Genomic DNA, 14,152 nt, shown 5'->3' with positions numbered 1-14,152 from the left:
GCAACACAAAACAAATCCCAAACTCAGTTGATATCTATCATTGAAGTGAAGGTGTTGATTGGGAATAAATGGGATCCTGATAATCTGAATGGGGACATCTAGGCAGATCCTGATGAAGCTAAAGACACTGAACTCCTGTATTCTGCTGAGAATTATTTGCCAATTACATTCAACCACATTTAGTGAAGTTAATCCAGCTTTGCCTCATGAAAAGGTGATGGTCTTCTCTGAGGTAGTTGCACTTGAGACCCTGTGATTTCACTCAACATTTACCCCCAGAACCCCTCTGTGATTCCAGATTTGAAAATAGCCTCAAAAAAAAAAAAAAAAAAAGAAAAAAAAGAAAATAGCCTCAAGTCCTAGCATGTTCTGAAAGGTGAGGTGGAATATGTCAGTATAATGATTTAGAGAAGCAATGTGAAAATATGTATGAAAAGATTTAGAAATATTTAAAAGTCTGTGACCTAATATTTATCATTTGAGTAGCCTATGAATTTTCTAAAATTCCAAACATAGAAGAATCAAACTGTGAAAAGTCAAAGACTAACAGAGCATCTTGAAAACAACAAGAGAAGGGACTTCTTGAGTACAAGGATCCTCCATGAAATTAACAGCCAAGTGTTCTTCAGAAACCATGGAGTTCAGAAGACATTGGCATGACAAACTTAAAGTTTAAAAAGCAAAAGAAAAAACCCTGTCAACTCACAGTTGTATATCTACAAAAAGTCTCCTTCAGAAATAGTGGAGAAATTCAGACATTCACAGGGAAATAAAAGCTGATGGCCTTTGTCTCTAATAAATCTATTCTACAATTAATGTTAAAAGGAGCCTTTTATTTCAGGCTGAAATAGAAGGACATTAGGTAGTAACTTGAAGCCATATGAAACAAAAAAGTACACAGCTAAAAGTAACTTCATAGGTAAATAGAAAAGCAAGTATTTGGGCAGGGGGGGTTTGTAACTCCTCTTTTATTTTCTCTATTTAATGTAAAAGAAAATGCCCATCAACTGATGAATGGATAAACAACATGTAATCTATTCTGCAATGGACTATTATTTGACCATAAAGGAATAATGTACTGATACATGCTACAACTTGGATGAACCCTAACCTAAAAACATGTCAAATGAAAGAAGCCAATCACAAAAGGCCATATATTGTATGATTCCATTTGCATAAAATATTCAGAAGAAGGAAATCTAGAGAGACAGAAACTGGGTTAATGGTGCCAGGGGCTGGTGGCAGGGGAGAGTGGAAGGTGACTGCTTAACAGGTACAGAGTTTCCTTCCAGGGTGATGAAAATGCTCTGGAACTTGATAGGGATGATGGCTACATAACATTGTGAATCTACCAAATGTTACTGCATTGTACACTTAAATGGTTACAACGGTAGATTTTGTGTTTATGTGTATTTTATCACAATAACAAAGAGGCTGATGAATATATTCCAAGTTTGCATGTGTTGGATACCCAGATTCCTGTTTGTAATAAAATTTTGGAAGTTTGGTGTCATTATTTCTTCAAATACTCTTTCTCCCTCCACACTTCTTTCCTCTCCCTTCTGGGGACTCCCAAACGCATATGCTTGATGTTGTCTCTCAGATCTCTTCTGTTGATTTTTCTTCACACTTTTTCCCTTCTGCTTCTCAAATGGGACAATTTCAATTGACCTATGTTTGCATTTACTGATTCTTCATTCTGCATACCGAAATCTGCCCTTGAATCCCTTCAGTGAATTTTCTATTTTGCTTCCTGTACATTTCAGCTCCAGAATTTCCATTTGGTTCCTTTTCACAATTTTTACCTCTGTTTTGATTTTCGCTCTTTAGTGAAATGTAGTTCTCCTGATTTTCTTTAGTTATTTCCTTCAGCTCTTTGACTATGTTTATGACTGTTGATTTAAAGTCGTCTAGTAAGTCAGTCCAGTGCTTGGCATTTTTCAGGAAAAATTTCTGTCCATTGCTTTTCCTGTGAAGGGGTCATACACTCATACATACATAACTCATGTTTTTTGAAGTTGAAAACTAGACATTTTCAATATTATAATGTGGTAACTGGAAATTACATTTTTCTAAACTGTTTTTGTATAGACTTGTGTTTTTATTGTGTGTGGTCACTGAAATCTCTGTTCAGTTAGCTTAGTGGTCTTCTAGTGTTTTGACAGAGATTTCCTTAAATGTCTTGAGCCAAAAAGGGAACAATTTCCAGTCTTTTCAACCAGTCTCTGGGTGTGTGGGGATCATGCCTTCAACAGTCAGTTGGGCAGTTTACAACTCTGACTTTGCCTTTACTTCTTGCTTGTGCAGTATAGACAGTCAGCTAGACGTGTGAACAAGGGACCTTCTCAGGTGCCTTGTGAGCATGTGCACCTCACTAGTCATGTACAAGACTATCTAGATTCCTAGGAATATGGAAGCTTTCCCAAACCCTACTGTTTCCTGTGTCATCCCTCTTGCGGGGGGCTGGGCTCCTGGAGTTTTCTATGCCATCATGTTCTTTGATGTCACTCCCCTCAGCTGCTTTTGAACTGTGCTTATGCATCACAATTCCTGGCCTGAAATTGTCTCCAGGAAATGTTTTTACTTGGTAAACATTCATCAGATCTCTACCTTATCTTGAGTACTGCACTCCATGAATTGGAGTCTTAGAAAAAGAAATTAAATTTCCTCACACCTCATGGATGGTACAGCCTAGGTAGGGATGGGAAGATGGATGAGGAAGTGATAACACACATATTAAGTGCTTTACATTATTTTTTCATTTTAACTCTACATTATTAATATTTTATAATGACAATATTGATTTACATCTACCTATGATTACCAATTAATTTTTCTTCTGCTTTCTTTTTCTCTTTCTTTATTTCTTTCTCTCTCTTTCTTTTCTTTCTTTCTTCTCCTTGACTCACTCCCTTCCTCCTTCCTTCCTTCCCCTTCCTTCATTCCCTCCTTCCCTCCTTCCTTCCTTTTTTCCTTCCTTCCTTCCTTCCTTCCTTCCTTCCTTCCTTCCTTCCTTCCTTCCTTCCTTCCTTCCTTCCTTCCTCCCTTCTTCCCTCCCTCCCTCTCTCCCTCCTTCCTTCTCTCCCTCACTGCCTCCCTCCCCTCTTCCTATTCTTTCTTCTTTTCTTATATATTTTATGACCTAAATATTCTTAAAGTAGGAAATTTGCCAATGTACCAACAGTCCTATTTATATTAAAATGTCCTTATTTTGCTCTTATTCTTGAAAGATGGATTTGCCAGCCACGAATTTCTGCTTTGACATTGCTCTTCCCTGAGCTCTTCAAGGGATGCTCTCTCTTCTGGTTGCTGTGGTTGATGAGGAGAAGTCAGCTACATGCTAATCCAGTTGATTTTCAGATGATCTGTGTTTCTTCCGTGGCTACCTTTAAGATCATCATTTGTCTTTAGTATCTGACACTCCAGGGTAGTATGAGCAGATGTTGTTCTCTTTCCTTCACAGGACTAAACACATGTTTGCTTAATCTTTGATTATACTCTCTTTATGGAATGCTTCCTTTTATTTACTCTCTTTCCACCTTCTCAGAGTTTAACTAATGTTAAACGTTATTCAGCCACCATATTCACTGTGAAACCCAGATGAATAACCTCACAAATATATCCAAACCTTAAGCCTCAGAACTTTTAAATATGTTACCTTACAGAACAAAAGGGACTTGCAGATATGATTAAGGGTTTGGACTTTGTGATGGGAAGATTATTTTGGATTATCTGGGCAGAACAAATCTGATCACAACTTCTTCTTTTTTTTTTTTTGGTGGAGCTCTGATCACTATTTGAAAAACTTTTTAAATTTTTATTATAAGTTCTGGGGTACATGTGTAGGGTGTGAAGTTTTGTTACATAGACAAATGTGTGCCATTATGGTTTGCTGCACCTATCAACCCATCACCTAGGTATTAAGCCCAGCATGCACAACCATTTTTCCTAACCCTCTCCTTCTCCCAACCCACTCCATGACAGGCCCCACTGTGTGTTGTTCCCTCCCTGAGTCCATGTGTTCTCATTATTCAGCTCACACTTATAAGTGAGAACATGCGGCGTTTGGTTTTTTGTATCTAAATTAGTTTGCTGAGGATAACGGCTTTCAGCTCCATCCATGTCCCTGCAAGAGACATGATTTCATTCCATTTTATGGTTGCACAGTATTCCATGGTGTATATGTACCATATTTTTCTTTATCCAGTCTATCATTGATGGGCATTTGGGTTGATTCCATGTCATTGTTATTGTAAGTAGTGCTGCAATGAACATATGTGTGCATGTATCTTTGTAACACAATAATTTCTATTCCTTTGGGTATAAACCCAGTAATGGGATTGCTGGGTCAAATGGCATTTCTGGTTCTCGATATCTGAGGAATGGCCACACCAGCCTCCACAATGGTTGAACTAGTTTACAAACCCACCAACAGTGTAAAAGCTTTCCTAGTTCTCTGCAAACTCGCTAGTATCTGCTATTTCTTGAATTTTTTTTTTTTTTTTGAAATGGAGTCTTACTCTGTTACCCAGGCTGGAGTGCAGTGGCACCTTATCAGCTCGCTGCAACCTCCACCTCCTGGGTTCAAGGAATTCTCCTGCCTCAGCCTCCTGAGTAGCTGGGATAACAGGCACCCACCACTATGTCCAGATAAATTTTTTGTATTTTTAGTAGAGATGGGGTTTCACCATGTTGGCCAGGCTGGTCTCGAACTCTTGACCTCAGGTGATCCACTCGCCTCGACTTCCCAAAGTGCTGAGATTACAGGTATGAGTCACTGTGCCCAGCCTGTTTCTTGACTTTTTAATAATCTCCATTATGGCTGGCATGAGATGGTATCTCATTGTGGTTTTGATTTGCATTTCTCTAATAATCAGTGATGTGGAGCTTTTTTTCGTATGTTTGTTTGCTATGTAAATGTCTTCTTTTGAGAACTGTCTGTTCATGTCCTTTGCCCACTTTTTAATGGGGTTGTTTGTTTTTTGTTAATTTATTTAAGCTCCTTGGAGATGCTGGATATTAGACCATTGTCAGAGGGATAGATTGCAAACATTTTCTCCCACTTTGTAGGTTTAATCTGATAGTAGTTTCTTTTGCTGTGCAGAAGCTTTTTAGTTTAATCAGATCCCATTTGCCAATTTTGGCTTTTGTTGCAATTGCTTTTGACTTTTTCATCATGACATATTTGACTGTTCCTGTGTCTTGAAAGTTATTGCCTAGATTTTCTTCTAAGGTTTTTATAGTTTTGGGTTTTACATTTGTGTCTTCAATCCATCTTAGTTAATTTTTGTATAAGGTGTAAGGAGGGGTACAGTTTCAATTTTTCTGCATATGGCTAACCAGTTGTCCCAGCATCATTTCTTAAATAAGGAATCTTTTCCCAGTTGCTTGTTTTGGTCAGGTTTGTTGAAGATCACATAGCTGTAGATGTGGAATCTTCTTTCTGAGTTCTCTATTTTGCTCTCTTGGTCTATGTGTCTGTTTTTGTACCAGTACCATGCTGTTTTGGTTACTGTAGCCTTGCAGTATAGCTTGAAGTAGAGTAGCATGATGCCTCCAGCTCTGTTCTTTTCGCTTAGGATTGTCTTGGCTATACAAGCTTTTTTTGGTTCCATGTGTATTTTAAAATAGTTTCTTCTAATTCTGTGAAAAATGTCAATGGTAGTTTAATGAGATTAGCATTGAATCTATAAATTACTTTAGGCAGTATGGCCATTTTCGAGATATTGATTCTTCCTATCCATAAGCATGGAGCGTTTTTTTGTGTCCTCTCTGATTTCCTTGAGCTTCAAGGACCTGCTCAAGAGGTCCTTCAGTTCCCTTGTTAGCTGTATTCCTAGGCATCTTATCCTGTTTGTAGCAATTGTGAATAGGAGTTTTTCATGACTTGACTCTCTCCCTGTCTATTGTTGGTGTATAGGTGTGCTTGTGACTTTTGCACATTGATTTTGTATCCTAAGACTTTACTGAAGTTTCTTATCAGCTTAAGAAGCTTTTCAGCCGAGACAGTGGGGTTTTCCAGTTATAGTATCATGTCATTTTCAAACAAACGTATTGATTTCCTCTCTTCCTATTTGAATATCCTTTCTTTCTCTTATCTGATTGCCCCACCAGTACTTCCAATACTATGTTGAATAGGAGTGGTGAGAGAGGGCATCCTTGTCTTGTGCTGGTGTTAAAGGGGAATGCTTTCAGCTTTTGCCCATTCTGTATGATATTGGTTGTGGGTTTGTCCTAGATGGTCTTTATTATTTTGAAATATGTTCCTTCAGTACCTACCTTATTGAGAGTTAAAATACGGCAGGCTTCATGAATTTGTGTGTCACCCTTGTGCAGAGGCCATGCTGATCTTCTCTGTATTGTTCCAGTTTTAATCTATGTGCTGCCAAAGTGAGCACTGATCACAAGTTATTAAAAGTGGAGATAACTGAAGAAATGTGGGTGAGAGGGAGTGTTGGATTTCATCTGTAGTAGTTTCTGCATCTAGTGAAATGTGATCACCTCTGTCTGTTATTTTTTAATTAAGTGGTAAAATGCATTACAGAGTTAAACTTTGAATATTCTTCTATTCTTGGGATACATAACCTGGGCAGGATATTTAATTTGCTTATAGCTCATTGGTGGACACAGTCTACTACTATTTTTCTCAGTATTTTTACATCTAATTGCTTAGAAGTGATTATCCTATCATGCTTTTCTCTTATGTATTCCCTAGCTGGCTTTAGAATCTATGTGATTTATGCATAAACAATAATGAGCTCACTGGCTTTCTCTGTGTTTCCTCATTCTCTTGAATATTATGTATAAGTTCAGTAACCTTCTTCGAAGTTTTGGCAGAACTTATCTGTAAAACAATCTGGATATGCCTGAAGGGAAATAAAGTTTTACAACCATTTTAACTTCTTTTTCTGGTAGTAAGCCCTTCCCATTGACATAATCTTGTTCATAGTTTCACAATTACTTAAACTTTTCCTGTATCTTTAGTGGCATATTTATCTGTCATAATGCTATTTTATTCTTAATTACCACTGCCTGTTTAATTTTTCTGTCCAAAGAAACAGCTGGGCAGCTTTTGGCAGGCTGGGCCCTCAACAATGGCAGTTGCCAGGTCAGCCTTGGTAAGTGGCGAGTTCATTGCTGTGCCCATGCAGTGTCTGTCCCAGTCACCACAGCCACTTTGTGCAGGGACTCCATGAGCAAGCCCTGTGTGGCTGAGTAGTGTTATCCATCAAGCCATCTTGCTCACCTGATTACAGGGAGCCCCAGCCCATTCAAGACCCTCTAGAAGGCATCCACACACAACTACTATCTTCACACACTCTGACTATATCAAGAGGCCTATGTGTACCTTTCATCTCCACCTCCTAATTTTGCAACTCTTTTTCCCAAGTTCGTGACTGGCCAGCCAAGCCATGAGCCACTGCCCATTATGCATTCATTCATGCACTACTGGGGCATCATTTCACATCCTCCACCCCGCTTGGGCTTGTTTGGGTTTTGATTCCTCGTTCCTGGCTCGACAGCCATTTCCAAAGGTGTTCTGGTGTCAGCTCCCAAACCTACAGCTCTTGTTGTAGATTCTCCTCTTTATATGTATTTATTTCCTGGAATTAAAAAAAATTGCACTAATTTTTTCAATGCAGCATTTCCAAGGATGTGCAGTGGAGTGATTCTTCTTACTGTAGATAGAATTGTTTCAAAACTTCAGAAATGTATATTTGAGTGAAGGACAGCATGCATGGAGAAAGGAGGACAATCCACAAGTGGGCAGTGGATTTTCACAAAGTGAACACTTGGGCAAACAACACCTACATCAAGTACAGCAATCACAGCCTCTGGGAAACACTTTTGGGTGTTTAATAATATTATGTATAAGTTCAAAGGGTGGTTTATGTATAAACCACCCTTTCCCTACCCTAGACTAGCCATCGTTGGTTCCTAATACAGATTAGTTCTGCCAATTCTAGTTGAATGGCATTAGACAGTCACCATCATGCCCCTGGGTCTCATCATCACGCTGTCTGTGGCTGTAGCCTATTCACTGCCATGGCTGTCCAAAGCTCCACTTTATAAATAGCTCATGCTACTTTCCCCTTCACTGTTGTATCTAGATGTTACAAATCATGCTGGCATGAATAATGTTTTCATATATTTTGGCACACACACGAATTTCAATTGGTTTATAACTAACAGTGCAATTGCTGGGTCATAGATGGGTAGATGCTTGGCTTAGTCTCTCAAACAAGTTTCTAGTAGTAAACAGCAGAGGAGGGTAAATACCTTAGTTTAGAAATTATTCAGATAATAAATGAGGAAGGAATGAGAGACTGAGACTATAATAACTCTTTTGCAACCTGTAGGAATTAACAGATTTAACAATTGAACAGCAGTGGCAATTAACAACACAATAAAAGAAAAACTAATGTGAGGTTCTTCCTCTTGTTGGAAGAATACAATACAGTACTATCAAACAAGTCCAAGTGAAATAGAAGTGAAGCTTGACTTTAAGCTAACCTCCATAGCCAATTACCAATTTAGAGGCAATACAGATCATAGAAATACATATTAAACTGCACCTTGGGAGCAATCAGCAAAATGCACACTATAAGAAGCTTTACCACACAATATACATTTCAAGGAGAATCGATAGAATAAAAGCGTACAAAAGCATATTTCTTTTTTTTAATAGACAAAACCTTTACATTTTCTTACTGCATTTATACAATCACACAATAAGCAAAATTGAGTCCTTACTAAGCAAACATTTTTGCATATACTGCCTTCTCTTTATCTTTCTGTGCCTTTATCTTTTGTTTGACTTTCAGCAATTCTGCCTGCATAGCTTTATCTTCTGGTGCCATCTCCTGAGCTTTTTAAAGATCAGCCAATGCTTGATCATATCCTTCTAATCCTTGCCATCCTTGAGCTCTTCGGTACAATGCTTTGGTATTTGATGGGTCTATTTCAAGAGCCTCCAAACAACTGTCAGTTGCTTCCTGCCAATTTGACATCTTCAGTTTGCAAGCACCAATATTTAGTATACAGCTTAAAGCTATAGGTTGCAGCTTGGCTCTATCTGCAGTCTCGGCAACAGCCTTTGAACTGTCAACATATCTTAAAACTTCTGCATATTTTTAAATGGCCATCTCCCAGTTCCGGGATTTGAAAAAAGTATTTCCAATGTTTTTTAAGTCTTCTGTTATTAATAAAATTTTATCTAAATCTTTTAAATCTATATCCGCATCCTCAGGGAAATCTAGATGACTGTCACCAGAGCCATCTTTTGGGAGTATTCCCCAATCATCTCCTTCCTTCAATTCTCCACATTCTGCAATAATGCACAATTTGGCAGGTTTTTCACCTTTCACTTCTACGTTTTCCAATATCCTTGCCACTCCTATTCCTTTAATTACTTGGCCAAACACCACATGTTTCCCATCCAAATGAGGGGTTGGAACTGTTGTGGTAAAAAACTGAGAACCATTTGTTTTGGGGCCGGCATTTGCCATGCTCAGTAAACCCTCCTGATCATGCTTATAATGGAAATTTTCATCTTCAAAATTTTCACCGTAAATACTTTCTCCACCTGTCCCATTCTGATTTGAGAAGTCTCCACTCTGGATCATAAATTTCTTAATAATTCGATGAAAAGGGCATCCTTTGAAATGGAGAGGTTTTCCAGTGGTGGGTCCAATGGCTTTTTCTTCTGTACACAGTGCAAGAAAATTTTCCGCAGTTTTGGGTACGATATCTGCAAACAATTCTAAGACAATTCCACCCACTCGCTCTCATCCGATGTCCACGTCAAAGAAGACTCGAGGGTTACTGGGGTTGGAGGGCTTGGCTTGGGGGAACGGGTGTGACATCTCGACTTGCAGACGGGTTTGCACGCAGGATCCGGGAACCTCGTGGCAGCCCGGCAGCTCAAACTCTCACAAAAGCATATTTCTAAAGGTAAAAATTCTAGGTGTGCGTGCAGCTCACATCACCAGAGGCAATATGCAGGTCTACTCCTTGACTCCTGAAAGAACCTGATAGGACACAGCTAAGGGGAAGCCTTCTCCGCCATCTGCAGGCTCTTGGCCATCAGTGTAGCGGGAGCTGGTCCTCACCTCTCCACAGGTGCCTTCACGGCAAGAGCCTCCTCTCTGCATGAAGAGTAAGGCTTGGCCCTTCCCCTGAATACAGTGACATGGATTTCATCAAAGGTGGAGATGACACCATTAATCCCCCAGCAACCTCATGCTTCTTTTGCTTTACAAGAAAGTTAACTCAGCCTGGTGACCAGTGAAAAAATCCCAGGTGCATAGGAAGGAGAGGTGGATCTCAAGGCTGTGCGTGATCTGCAAAAGGAAGCATATGGACGACCAGGTGGCGCTGCTTTGCTGCTCCTGCTCCCAGGAGGTGGATGGCCAGGATGAGTTTTAAGGTGAAGAGAGGGATGTCATTGTTCATACTCCAGGTTCCAAGTAAAAACCTTCCAGCCCAGCCCTTCTCGTTGTCCCTGAATCTTCAATGTTAATTAGGATTGTCTCCTTCTCACCTCCCTGGACTTGGCTTTTTAATGCTGAAAAATGGATGTGATTTCTAGTTTCAGCATGTCCTGGTTTATTGTGCTGCCAGTAAAATAAAATCAAAATACACATTGAATAAATAAGAAATGAAATAACCCATAGTGAGCAAAGGTTTACAGTGTATATTTTTGAGTCAATATCTCACCCTGTGGCCTGAGCTGGAGTACAGTGGTGTGATCATAGCTCACTGCAGCCTTGAATTCATGAGCTCAAGTGATCTTCCCACCTCAGCCTCCCTAATACATGAAAATACAAGTGCCCACCACCATGCCCAGCTAAGTTTACTTATTCTTAATATTTTTTTAGAGACGAGGGACTTACTATGTTGTCCAAGCTGGTCTTCAACTTCTGATCTCAAGCAATCATCTTGCCTTAGCATCCCGAATTGCTGGGATTACAGGCATGAGCTGTCATGCCCGGCTTGTAATGTACTGACACCATCATGGTTTCCTTCTCGAACTGTGGACACAGCGGCAGACACCTCTTGTCTCTTGGGTCAGGACACTGGGTAGAGTGGAATAGCAAGGCAACAGAGTCACTGCAGAAAGTGCCCACGTGAAGAGGTCCATCAGGGAGGGCCAGATGTCCCAGGGCCACCATATTTAGGGGTAACTCCACTTCCAGGACTGTTCTTTAATTATTTTTGTATTCACTATAGTTCTGAAATTGTTGGACGATGAGACTCAAGATTGGCTAGGTGTTTTTTTTTTTGAAAAAACCATCTGTGAGATTTGTTGATCTTTTGAATGATTTTTTGTGTCTCAATTTCCTTCAGAACTTAACTCATTCTTAACAGTTCATGGCCCACTTTCAGTTAATAATGTACTAGTACCCATAAATACAAAAATCTTGCAACCATCTATCCTCTATGAAACGTCCATCTTTTATGTTATAGATATTATATGTAATATACTCTATATAGGTTATAAGTCTCACAAGAAAAAACTTTTTCTTTAAACAGTTCTATGTATATAAAGGAAGTGTAAATGACGGGAGCAAGACAGCCTTTTGCACTTAGCTTAATGTTTACCATTTTTGATCATCTTCATCTTTTCTGATAATCTTATTTTCCACCTGGTATCATTTGTCTTTAGCCTGAAGAATTTTCTTTACTAATTGATACTGTGCAGATCTGCTGGTGATAAATTCTCTTAATTTTTTTTTACCCAAAATATCTCCTTATTTTGCCCATCTTTGAAGGACATCTGGGCTGGATATAGAATTCTTGGTTGACAGTTTTTCCTTCCAGCACTTTAAAGATGTTATTCTACTTTCTTTTGTTTCTATGGTTTCTAATAAGAAGTCATTGGTCTGGACAAAAGGAACAGAGAAACAAAAACTGGGAAAATAACATGGTAGACTTAAAACTTATCATATCAATAATGACAAAAACCTACATGAATCAACAATCCAGTGAACAGCAGGTATTGTGTGACTCTGTTTAAAAAAAAAAAAAACAGAACTCAACCATATGCTTTTTCCAGACATGCATTTTCTTTCTTTTTAATTTAACTTTTGTTTTTAGTTAAAGGGTACATATGCAGATTTGTTATATAGGTAAACTTGTGTCATGGGGTTTTGTTGTACAGATTATTTCTGTACCCATTAGTACACACCCAAGTATTAAGCCTTACTGCTCATTATCTCCTTTCCTGATCCTCTCCTTCCTCCCACCCTTCACCCTCAAATAGACCCCAGTGTGTGTTGTTCTCCTCTACATGTCCATATTTTCTCATTTAGCTCCCACTTATAAGTGAGAACATGTGGTATTTGGTTTTCTGTTCATGTGTTAGTTTGGTAAGGTTAATGGCCTCCAACTCCATCCACATTCCTGCCGAGGACATGATCTCATTCATTTTTATGGGTGCATAGTATTGTATGGTGTATATGTGCCACATTTTTTTTAATCCAGTGTACCACTGATGGACATTTAGCTTGATTCCAAGTCTTTGCTGTTGTGAGTAGTGCTGCAATGAACATATGTGTACATGTAAGACATGCCCTTTCTTTTTTACTTATTTTATTCTATTTTACTTTAAGTTTCAGAATACATGTGCAGGATGTGCAGGTTTGTTACATACATGCTGTCTGCCATGGTGGTTTGCTGCACCTATGGACCCGTCCTCTAAAGTTCCTCCCCTCGTTTGCCACTCTCAACAGGTTCTGGTGTATGTTGTTTCCCTCCCTGTGTCCATGTGTTTTCATTGTTCAGCTCCCACTTAGGAGTGAGAGTATGTGGTGTTTGGTTTTCTTTTCTCATGTTAGTTTGCTGAGGATGATGGCTTCACACTTCTTCCACGTCCCTGCAAAGGACATGAACTCATTTCTTTTTATGGCTATGTAGTATTCCATGGTACATATGTACCACTTTTTCTTTATTCAGTCTATCATTGATAGGTATTTGGATTGGTTCCATATCTTTGCTACTGTAAATAGTGCTGCAGTAAACATACATGTGCATGTGTTTTTATAGTAGAATGATTTATATTCCTTTGGGTATATCCAGTAATTAAATTGCTGGGTCAAATAGTATTTCTGGTTCTAGATCTTTGAGGGATGGCCACACTGTCCTCCACTATGGTTGAACTAGTTTACATTCCCACGAGCACTTTCATCATTCTTGTTTAAACACCTAACAGGCATCCTAACCAGTGCAACATGGCAAGAAAATGAAATAAAAGACCAATAGAAGAACCAGGCATGATGGTTCACACTTGTGATCCCTACATTTTGGGAGGCTGAGGTGGGAGGATCATTTAAGTTCAGGAGTTTGAGACCAGCCTGATAGTGAGGCCTCATCTCTACCAAGTAAAAATAATTTTAAAAGGAAAAAGATCAACAGACAGGAAAGGAGGAAATATGTCTTTGTCACCAGCTTCATTGCACATGCAGAAAACACTAGGAAATTCTGAAAAAGTCTCTGGAATTAATTATTGAATTTGCAAAATAGTTCAGAAAATATATGTAATAATCCACTTAGGTGAACATGAAAAGATAGCAAACAATACTGGTCATCAAAGAAGTGAAAGTAAAAACCACAATCAGAAACCACCACACATCCCCTAGAATAGGTAAAGTTAAAAAGACATATGATAAGTCTAAATACTGGCAAGAGTATGGAACAAATACCAATGTCTGTATTGCTGGTGTGAATGCAAAAAATGTTGCAGCCGATTTGTAAAGCAGTTTGGCAATTTCTTACACAGCTGCCCATCCATTACCACATGACCCAGCAATTCCACAAATATGTATTTATCCAAAAGAAATAAAAGTGTAAGGCCACATTTGTGAACAGTTACTTATAGTGGCTTCATTAGTAACACACCCTAACTGGAGTAATCCACATGTCTATCAACTGGAGAATAGAGAAACCAATGAATAAACTGGGATTCTAGCTATACTCAGCAGCTGCTCAGCAACAAAAATGAATGAATGGCATCATCTCAAACATTGTTATGCTGAGTGAGAGACCAAACAAAGGACTACATCACATATGATTGCATGCCCATGAAATTCTAGAAATTTCACTAATGCAGTGACAGAAAGCAGAGCAGTGGTTGAGTGGAGGGAAGGGTTGG

The 14,152-nt window shown here is 38.9% G+C and overlaps 1 non-coding gene and 1 pseudogene across 1 annotated transcript; both read right to left on the bottom strand.

Moving 5' to 3' along the window:
• Nucleotides 1–6,291: 6,291 nt before the first annotated feature.
• Nucleotides 6,292–6,398, bottom strand: LOC116543522. The gene has a single exon (XR_004265604.1). It is a non-coding gene; the product is annotated as a U6 spliceosomal RNA (small nuclear RNA).
• A 2,314-nt stretch (nt 6,399–8,712) lies between these two features.
• Nucleotides 8,713–9,931, bottom strand: LOC116543423 (annotated as a pseudogene).
• Nucleotides 9,932–14,152: the final 4,221 nt, after the last annotated feature.

This window comes from Sapajus apella, unplaced genomic scaffold (assembly GCF_009761245.1).
Source record: "Sapajus apella isolate SASKATOON/1434 unplaced genomic scaffold, GSC_monkey_1.0 scaffold188, whole genome shotgun sequence".
Taxonomy (NCBI): domain Eukaryota; kingdom Metazoa; phylum Chordata; class Mammalia; order Primates; family Cebidae; genus Sapajus; species Sapajus apella.
Note: the sequence above shows the minus strand (reverse complement) of the source record. Positions and strands in the feature narration are given on the sequence as shown.